This window comes from Panthera tigris, chromosome E1 (genome assembly GCF_018350195.1).
Source record: "Panthera tigris isolate Pti1 chromosome E1, P.tigris_Pti1_mat1.1, whole genome shotgun sequence".
NCBI lineage: Eukaryota > Metazoa > Chordata > Mammalia > Carnivora > Felidae > Panthera > Panthera tigris.
The window spans coordinates 6,011,603-6,022,179 of NC_056673.1; the positions used below are offsets into that span (position 1 = coordinate 6,011,603).

Sequence of the window (10,577 nt, forward strand, 5' to 3'; positions counted from 1 at the left end):
TTAGAGATCGGTAGAATACTCCAGCTTTTCATAGCTGCCTTTTTCTTGTGGTACAAGAAGGAATGTCTTCATGCCTAGCACTTCAAACAACTCATCCTGTATCAGAAAATCATTTAAAAACTATAAATAAACAAAAAATAAAGTAAAATAAAAAATAAAACGTTTCAAGCAAAAAAAGGAAAGGGTGAGGGGCACCGGGTGGCTCAGTTAAGTGCCCCGCTCTTGATTTCGGCTCAGGTCACGATCTCATGGCTTGTGCATATGAGCCCCGCGTTGGGCGCTGCACTGACAGTGGGGAACCTGCTCCGGATTCTGTCTCCCTCCCTCTTTGCCCCTCCCCACTCATGTTCTCGCTCGCTCTCTCAAAAAGAAACATTAAAAAAAAAAGGGAAAGAAGTAAAAAGGATTAAAGGATTAATCCAGGGGCACCTGGGTGGCTCAGTCAGTTAGGCATCCAACTTCAGCTCAGGTCATGATCTCACGGCTCGTGAGTTCAAGCCCACGTCGGGCTCTGTGCTGACAGCTTGGAGCTTGGAACCCGCTTCAGATTCTGTGTGTCTCTCTCTCTCTCTGCCCCTCCCCTGCTCATGCTCTCTCTCTTTCTCTCTCAAAAACAAATAAAAATTTTTTTAAAAATTTAATAAAGGATTAACCCAATATTACAGGTTTCATATGTGGACCTCATTGCACTTATTTTTTGGTTCAACAAGAAACCCACAAATTTCGTTCATTTATTCAAACAGAAGCCAGGGTGCCATGCTGATGATGTGCTCAGTACAGACGTGTTTGAGCAATTCTGTTTCTGGCCATAGCAGAGTACCTGGTAGTAAGACCAGCCCACCCACTGTCAACAACTACAGAACTACAGAAAACATTTAGGGCAATTGTTTTCCTGCACTAGACAACTGGCAAACAAGAATGAGGTCCCCGAGAGAAGAAAACCTCATGGGGAAGAGGCCCAGGATCATCCTGGCTGTCTGCATGGCGACAATTTCCCAACAATGGTGCAGGAAGCTGGAGCTCAAGCGGAGTTCGGTGGTCTCGACAAACTGAGGAGGGAGAGATCAGAACTTGGAGCTGCTTTAGTATCTGGAATCTGAACAACAGAGCAGTGGAAAGAATGGAGCTATGGCAGGGAGGGGGGTGGTCATGAAGAAGTCTGTGTGGGGTTTTCCTGTGAGCCCTTGGCCAAGGGTTGGACTGCACGCGGGCAGGGTGAAGTTATGCAAAGTTTAACAGACAGCAGATGCTACAGGGTTAAGAGCAAAAGAGATACAAAATAAATGCCAATCAGGAATGAGAGATATTTGAGTTTGTGACCATTAAGAATGGAGAGACCTCGTTAATACCCATACCCGTTAATACCCAAAGCATCCTGAGATACCAGAAAGGCCTCGTGTTAGGATAGTTAGGAGTAAATACAATGCCCTAGAGTAAGATCTACTCTAAACTGGCCCTAAAAGAGCCTAAAGCCAAGCATCAACAAGATCCACAGAGGAAATGCAGCCTCCTGGTCTGGCCTAATCAAGTTAGAACGCCTCAGGATACACTCTGGCCTTTCCAGAGAGATCTGTCCTAACAAGGCATAAAACCAAGCTAACACAAGTCAAAGGTGATCAATGAGTAACTCAACTGCCTGCCAGAACAAAACTCAATACTCCTCAGAGGAAGATCACAGAATCCTACAATGTGCCACCCGCAATATTCGAGATGTAACCCCAAATTATTAGACATTTAAAAACATGATAATGTGACTCAAAGTCATGGAAAAAAAAAAACAGGAGAAACCAACCCACAGATGGCCCAAGGACTGCAAGAAAAATATAGCCATAATGAAAGTAGACATAGGGACGTTCCACAGAGAAATTGAAATTATAACAAAGAACCAAATCCAAATTCTAGGAAAAGAATTATCAACCCAGATTTCCACTCCAGTAAAAACATCTTTCAAAAATAAGAATAGAAAGATATCTGCTTCTGGAATGTGTTCAAATTCAAGCAACCATCAACTAAACAGAGATTGTTATAAATGTGATATACAAGCCCAATAGTTAACACAAATCAAAAACCTATAATAGATACACAAAAAATAAAGAGAAAGGAATCCAAACATAACACTAAAGAAACCCATCAAACCACAAGGGAAGAGAGCAAGAGAAGACAGCAACAGAGAACTACAAAAATAACAAGAAAACAGTTAAAACAGCAATAAATATGTAATTATAACAATTACTTTAAATGGTCTAAGTGCTCCAAATCAAGATACAGAGTAAATGAATGAATAAAAACAAAAAAACAAAAAAACCAACACTCATCTATCTGCTGCCTGTAATAGACTCACTTCAGACCTAAAGACTCGTACAGATTGAAAGTGAAGGGATGGAAAAACATATACCATGCAAATAGAAGTGGAGGGGGACAAAAAAGCCAGAGTAGCAATACTACATCAGACAAAACAGACTTTAAAACAAAGACTATAAACAAGAGACAAAGAAGGACACCATATAATACGGGGATCAATCTAACAAGAAGATATAACAATTACAAATATTTATGTAACCAACATAAAGGCACCTAAATACATAAAGCAAATATTAAAAGACATAAGGGAAGAAACTGGTGGTCATACCATAATAATAGGGGAACTTAACACCCTACTTACATAACAGATAGATCATCCAGACATAAAATCAACAAAGAAACTGGCTTTAAACCACACAGTAGGCCAGATGGAACTAAGACATATATACAGAACATTCCATTCAAAACCAGCAGGATACATTATTTCCAAGTGCACTTGGAACATTCTCCAAGGCATCACATGTTAGGCCACAAAACAAGTCTCAGTAAATTTAAAAAGACTAAAGTCATATCCTGCATCCTCTCTAACCACAACTAGAAATCAATCTGGAGAGAACACAAACACATGGAGGCTAAACAACATGTTATCTAACAATGAAGAGGTCAACCAAGACGTCAAAGAGGAAATCGAAAAATACGTGGAGACAAATGAAAACAACCTAAAATCTTTGGGATGCAACAAAAGCAGTTCTAAGAGGGAAGTTATAGCCATATCGGCCTGCCTTCAGAAGAAAAATCTTAAACAACCTAAACTTACACCTAAAGGAGCTAGAAAAAGAAGAACAAACAAAACCCAAAACGAGTAGAAGGGAGGAAACACATTAAACCTTGGTTTGCGAGCATAATTCATTCTGGAAACATGCTTGTAACCCAAAGCACTTGTATATCAAAGTGAATTTCAAGAACCACCAGCTCACTTGTGATCATGTGACATTGAGCATCACATACTACTCATATTGCAAGACATCGCTCGTTTATCAAGTAAGATTTTTAGAAATGTTTGCTCGTCTTGAGGAACACTCACAAAACAAGTTACTTGCGATCCAAGGTCTTACTGTAATAAAGAGTAGAGCAGAAATAAAAATAGAAACTAAAAAGCATAGAAAAAGATCAATGAAACCAGGAGCTGGTCCTTTGAAAAGATCAACAAAATGGATAAATCTTTAGCCAGACTCATCAAAAAAGGAAGAGAGAGGTGATTCAAATAAATAAAATCAGAAATGAAAGGGGCGCCTGGGTGGCTCAGTTGGTTGAGCATCCGACTTCAGCTCAGGTTATGATCTCACAGTTCATGGGTTCAAGCCCCACGTTGGGCTCTGTGCGGACAGCTCAGAGCCTGGAGCCTGCTTCGGATTCTGTGTCTCCCTGTCTCTCTCTGCCCCTCCCCAGCTTGCACTCTGTCTCTCCCTCTCTCAAAAATAAATAAACATTTTAAAAAAATTTTTTAAAAATGAAAGAAAAATAACCACAGAAATACAAAGGATTATAAAAGAGTATGATGAAAAATTATATACCACCAAATTAAACAATCTAGAAAAAAATGGATAAGTTCCTAGAAGCATGCAATCTTCCAAAACTGAATTAGGAATGGAAAATTTGAATGAAACAACTGCTAGTAACAAAACTGAATAACTAATCAATACTTTTAACAAACAAAAGTCCAGGACCAAATGGCTTCACAGGTGAACTCGACCAAATACTTAAAGAAGGGTTGATATCTATTCTTCTCAAACTATTCCAAAACAGAAGAGGAAGGAAAACTTTCTAATTCATTCTACAAGACGAGCATTATCTTAACACCAAAATCAGACAGAGACACTACAAAAAAAAGAAAACTACAGGCCAATATCTCTGGTGAACATAGATGCAAAAAATCTCAACAAAATATTTGCAAACCAAGTTCAACAATACATTGAAAAAAAAAAACCTCAATCAATTGGTTCAATATTTGCAAATCAATGTAATACATCACATTAACAAGAAAAAGAAAACTATATGATCATTTCAACAAATGCCAAAAAAGCATTTGACAAAATACATCCATTCATGATAAAAACTCTCAACAAAGTGGATTTAGAGAGAACATATCTTAAAATAAAAAGGCCATACATGAAAAACCTGCAGCTAACATCGTACTCAGTCGTGAAAACCTGAAAGCTTTTGCTTTATGATCAGAAACAAAACAAGGATGTCCACTCACCACTTTTATTCAACACAGTATTGGAAGTCTGAGCTACAGCAATCAGACAAGAAAAAGGAATAAAAGGCATCCAAACTGGTAAGGAAAAAGTCACTATTTGCAAATAACATAGTATATATAAAAAACCCTAAAGCCTGCATGAAAAAACTATTAGAACTGAAAAATGAATTCAGTAAAGCTACAGGATCCAAAATTAGCATACAGAAATCTGTTCTGTTCCTATGCACTAATAATGAAGTAGCAGGAAGAGAAATTAAGGAAACAATCCCATTTATAACTTCACGTAAAGGAATATAATACTGGGGCACCCGGGTGGCTCAGTCAGTTAAGCGTCCTTCCGTCTTTGGCCCAGGTCATGATCTCACGGTTCGTGAGTTGGGCTCTGTGCTGACGGCTTGAAGCCTGGAGCCTGCTTCGGATTCTGTGTCCCCTCTCTCTCTGCTCCTCCCCCAAGCTCAGTCATGTGTGTGCGCACGCTCTCTCTCTCTCTCTCTCTCTCTCAAAAATAAGTAAACATTTTCTTAAATTTTTTAAAAAAGGATACCTAGGAATAAATTTAACAAAGGAAGTGAAAGACTTGTACTCTGAAAACTATAAGAAGTTGTCGAAAGAACCGCAGATGACACAAACAAATAGAAAGATAGATCATGCTCATGAGCTGAAAGAATATCGTTAAAAAGCCCATGACACCCAACTCAATGTACAGATTCAGCGCAATCCCTATCAAAGTACCAACAGCATTTTCCACCGAACTAAAACACATAATCCTAAAACGTGTATGGAACCACAAAAGACAACAAACAGTCAAATCATTCTTGAGAAGAACAAAGCTAGAGGGGTCTCTTCTCCCAGGATTTCAAGATATATCACAAAGCTAGAAGAATCAAAACAGCATGGTACTGGCACAATAACAGACACACAGACCAATGGAACAGGATAGAGTCTAGAAATAAACCTGCATCCATGGGCTCTAATCTACAACAAAAGAGGCAAGAATATACAATGGGAAACAGACAATCTTCTCAATAAATTGTGCTGAGAAAACAGAACAGCTACATGCAAAAGAATGACACTGGACCACTTTCTTATGCCATACACAAGAATTAACTGAAAATAGATTAAAGACCTAAATGTGAGACCTGAAACCATAAAACTCCTAAGGAAAATGCAGTAATCTCTAGGATATTGCCCTTAGCGACATATTTTTAGATATGTCTCCTCAGGCAAGGGAAACAAAAGCAAAAATAAACCATTGGGATGACACCAAAATAAAAAGCTGTTACATAGTAAAGGAAACCATCAACAAAAAATTATATAACCAATAAGGGGTTAATAAAAGTGTATAAATAACTTCTACAAATCAACACACACACACACACACACACACACACACACACACACAACCCAATTAAAAAAATAGTCATGGGACCTGAACAGACGTTTTCCCAAAGACACAGAGAAAGCCAACAGAAACATGAAGAGATGCTCAATATCACTAACCACCAAGAAAATACAAATGAAAAACACAATGAGGTATCACCTCACACCAGTCAGAAAGGCCAATATTAAAAAGACAAGAAATAACAAGTGTTGGCAAGGATGTGGCAAAAAAGGAGAGCCCTGTTGGTGGGAATGTAAATTGGTGCAACCATTATGTTGAAATTAAAAAGCAGAAACACCACATGATCCAGTAATTCCATTATTGGTATTTACACAAAGAAAACAAAACCACTAATTCAAAAAGATATACGCACCCCTATGTTTACTGCAGCATTTACAATGGCCAAGATATGGAAGCAAACCCAAGCGTCCATTGACAGATGAATGAATAAAGATGTGGTGTGTGTGTGTATATATATATATATATACACACACACACACACACACACACACACACACACAATGGAATACTACTCAGCCATAAAAAAGAATGAGATCTTGCCATTTGCAACAACACTGATAGGCCTGGAGGGCACTACGCTAAATGAAGTAAGTCTGACAGAGAGAGAAAGATACCATATAATTTCACTTATTTGTAGAATATGAAAAAACAAAACAAATGCACAAACAACAGAAACCAGACTCTTGAATACAGAGAACAAACTGTTCTTTGCCAAAAGGGAAGTAAGAAGGGGTTATGAGCAAAACAGATAAAAGGGATTAAGAGCTACAAACTTCTGGGGCACCTGGGTGACTCAGTCGGTTGATTTTGGCTCAAGTCATGATCCCAGGGTGGTGGGATTGAGCCCCGCATTGGGGTCTGCACAGAGCATGGAGCCTGTTTACCATTCCCTCTCTTTCCCTCTACTCCTCTTCCCTGCTTGTGCCATCTCTCTCTCAAAATGAATAAACTAAAAAAAAAAAAGATACGAAGTTCCAGTTATAAAACAAATGACTGAGATGAAAAATACAGCATACAGAGTAGATATGAGCACTGAGTAATGTATAGAATTGTCAAATCAATATGCTATACACCTGAAACCAACATAACATTGTATGCTGATTATACTTCAATAAAAATAAATAAATAAGCTAGGAAAATTTTTCTCCAGTGATTTATATGTAAGAAATGATAAAGGACACCTTTCCAATTGCAGAGAAACTCAGATCTACAGAAAGGAATGAAGATCTCTAAAAATGGTAAACATATACCGAGTAAATATAGAAATACTATGCCTTTACTTCTAACCTCCTTAAAAGGCAACTATTAAATACAAAAATAATAACAGTGTAAACAGAACATAAGTAGAAGTAAATGACATAAATATAGCACAAAGGAGTGGGCATAAGGAATTAATCTGTTGTGAGGTTATTACATTTATGAACTGATAAAAAAGAATACGAAATGGGAAGTGAGTGGTGCTAAGATGACAAACGGGAAATGCAAAGGTGTTAAATGAGAGGCAGGAAATAAATGTAAATTGTGACATAAAGTGGTACAAATATTAAAGTAGATTCCAATAAGTTAAAGTAAACTTTGGTCATTTAAAGACGCTACTGCTAGGTGTAAAAATATTATATAAAGAACTATAGCTTAAAAACCAATAAAGGAATCCCCCAAAACATTCACTATCCCAAAATGTGATAAGAAAACTTCAAGAGAAGAATAAAAACCAGAAGGATCAAATGGGGAAAAAAGACAACTGGTAGACCAACACCCAACCATATCAGTAATTACATTAAATGTAAGTGGACTAAACATTTTAATTATAAGTAAAGACTGTCAGATTTAGAAAAGCAACATCCAATCATACAGTGTCTACAAGAGACATTTTATACATAAAGATACAGATGGTTTGGAAATAAAATAATGGGGAAAAGAAATCCTATGCAAACAAAAAGCATACAAAAAGTGGTACAGTTATATTATATCTGACCAAGAGACTTCAAGACCAAAAAAGAAATAGGGAAACATTTCATTATAAATGAGTCAAGTCATTTACAACACAAAACTGTAAATGTATATGCACTTAATACCAGGTCTAAAATGGCAGATCCTCATAGTTGATCGAAGGAGTAGACAAAAAAAAATCAGTAAGGATACAGAAAATCTGAACACTGTAAACCAACTTACCAACTTGATCTGACGTTCAGATTCAACAACTATAGAATACACATTCATTTCAAGTGCATATGAATCATTCACCAAAGCAGACCACAGGCATGATTACTTTTCAAAAGATTACAATCTCAAAGTATATATGCTCTGACCATAATACAGGAAATTAGAACTCGGTAACAATATCTAGAAAATGTCAATATATAGAAATTATTAAAAAACAAAACTCTTTACCTATGGCCAAAGAAAAAGAAGGACAATGGAAATTAAAATGTTTTCATATTGAATGACAGTGAAAACACAACATATCCAAACTTATAGGAGACCACTTATAGAAAACTAGAGGAAAAATGTGCAGTTTTAAATAAACATGTCACAAAATTGAATAAATATACAAGCACCCTTCATAATCTAAATCTGTTTGGCTCCTGAGTTTTAAATAACAAGTAAAAAGATTTCAAAGATCAAGAGACTGATGCGTAGATTTATTCAGATTTATTTCCTTCCTGAATTAAGAGTGCATAGATTACATTTCGGGAAAGTGACATTTAGGGAAAACTGTAAATCTTGTATTTAAACTTGATTGTAGTAATTATACCCTAACAAAATGCTAAGTAAAATGTCTCAATTATTCCAAATTAAATTATTATATAAAGGGTGTAGTTTATAACCCAATGAGTTCATGAGAACCTAAAAACACTTCAAGTTATCCCAAATGCATAGTTCTTATTAAAACTCTAACAAATGAGAATGAACTTAAAATATACTCTTAGGGGGACACCTGGGTGGCTCAGTGTATATATATATATATAACCTAAAAGTGTATATATATATATATATATATATACACTTTTAGGTAAGCACGCTTACTATGCATGTGCATACAAGTAGCCCTTTGTTGTGTACCTACTATTGACAAAGACTCTCTCCTTAAGCAAAATCTAGTCAAGCTCCTGAGTCCTCTTTGTGACTTGGTCTGGCCTTTCAGCTCTGCCCTTGACCCTTTGAGTCCCGTTTCAGCAAGAATCTTGCTGAGTCCAGTTCAGGGAAAAACCCTCATCTTTGAGAGCTGGTTAAATGCTACATCCTAACGTTGTATATCTGACCACCCCTGATACCTGATCAAAGTCCTTAGCGCGCGGGCCTGCCTTCGGCTAAACTCCTGTCAAGTCGGTTCAGCCCGTTCCCTTTACCCCACGTTTCCTTAGTAATTTTCCATCCACTGATCCTCCCCACGGAGCTCACTCGTCCTTGCTGTATTCGGAACACAGCCCAATTTCTCTCTGCGCCTGCAAAACCCCGTTGCGGTCGGGCCCCTAAATAAAAAGCCTGCCTTACCGTCCACAAGGAGCCTTAGGAGTAATTTTTACTCCAACAGCTACGCATCAGCTCCTTATTAGGCCCTGCTCCTGCCATTTCTAATCCTGGCGGATTAGGAACCTCTGAGGTTCACAAGGGGCGGCCGAATTGGAACCCAGGAAGCTCCAAGCAAGGCCTGTGCTCCGGGGAAGAGGAGCCCCCAACGTCGGGAGATTTCGGGAGGCGGGGGGAGGGAGCGGGTTTCGAGGCTGGTTCAAACTGCAGGGGAGTTAGGGGAGTGCCGCTGGCATTCTGCGTCCTGGAGGCCGGGGCGGCGCTCCCCACCCAGGTGTTCTCCACGCCGGGCCCCCCAGCACCCTTGGCACCCCGGGGAGGGAGGCTCCGGGCTTCAGCCCACGCGGGGCCCCTGCCTTCCAGCCTCTGGGGGAAGGCACAGGGAGCGGCCCGGTTTAGCTGCCAGTCTAGGGGCGCGGCCCGGGAGTCCGGCGGGGTACGCAGGCTCCGGGGCACAGAGCCAGCGCCGGGCAGCGGCGTCCCCACCACCCCTGAGCCCGCTCGGCCCCGCCTCCCTGCCCCTGCCGCGGCCCCGCGCCCTCCGAGACGTCCGGGCGCGCGTCCGCCGGCCCCGCCGTCGCCCCTGGGGGCCCAGCTGAGCCCCGCGCGGACGCGGGAGACGCCACGCCCGACCCCGGGTGGCCGCGGCCGGGCCCGCCCAGCCCGCGCGCGCTCACCTCGGCCCGCGACGCCGGCTCCGGGCGCACTTCCGGGAGGCCGGCGGCTGCGCGCGCCGCCGGCGCCGGCGCCGGGACGGAGGGGCGGGGCCGGAGCTGGGCCGCGGGCTCCGATTGGCCGCCCGCGTCGCCCCGCCCCGCTCGCGTCGCCCAGGCGCAGTGGCCGCTCGCGGTTGCCCGCAGGGGGCGGCTGGGTCATTCATTCCAGCTTGGAGCGTTCGTCCCTTCTCTTGTCGCCGACAGGCTGGGCCGAGCGCTGCGAGGGTCTATCAAGATAATTCCCGTGTGTGTCGCATACCCCGTGCCCAGTCCCACACCTTTGCGACTCTGCCCGTGTCCTAGGTGCTCAGCCGAAGCCTCCCCGCTGCATTGGATTTGCTCCCCGACGTCCTCGATGCTCCAACTC

The 10,577-nt window shown here is 41.0% G+C and overlaps 1 protein-coding gene across 2 annotated transcripts in view; it reads right to left on the reverse strand.

The window, feature by feature from the left end:
* ZNF18 (zinc finger protein 18) overlaps positions 1 to 10,215 on the reverse strand; it is a 28,433-nt gene extending 18,218 nt beyond the window's left edge. The window contains exon 1 of one of the 2 annotated variants that reach the window (XM_042967845.1): positions 10,172 to 10,215. The gene's annotated coding sequence lies outside the window, so the exon portion shown is untranslated. Of the gene's footprint in view, positions 1 to 9,458; positions 9,978 to 10,171 lie in introns of those variants that run through there. The other variant, XM_042967846.1, reaches the window with a different exon arrangement.
* Between the last annotated feature and the right edge of the window lie 362 nt (positions 10,216 to 10,577).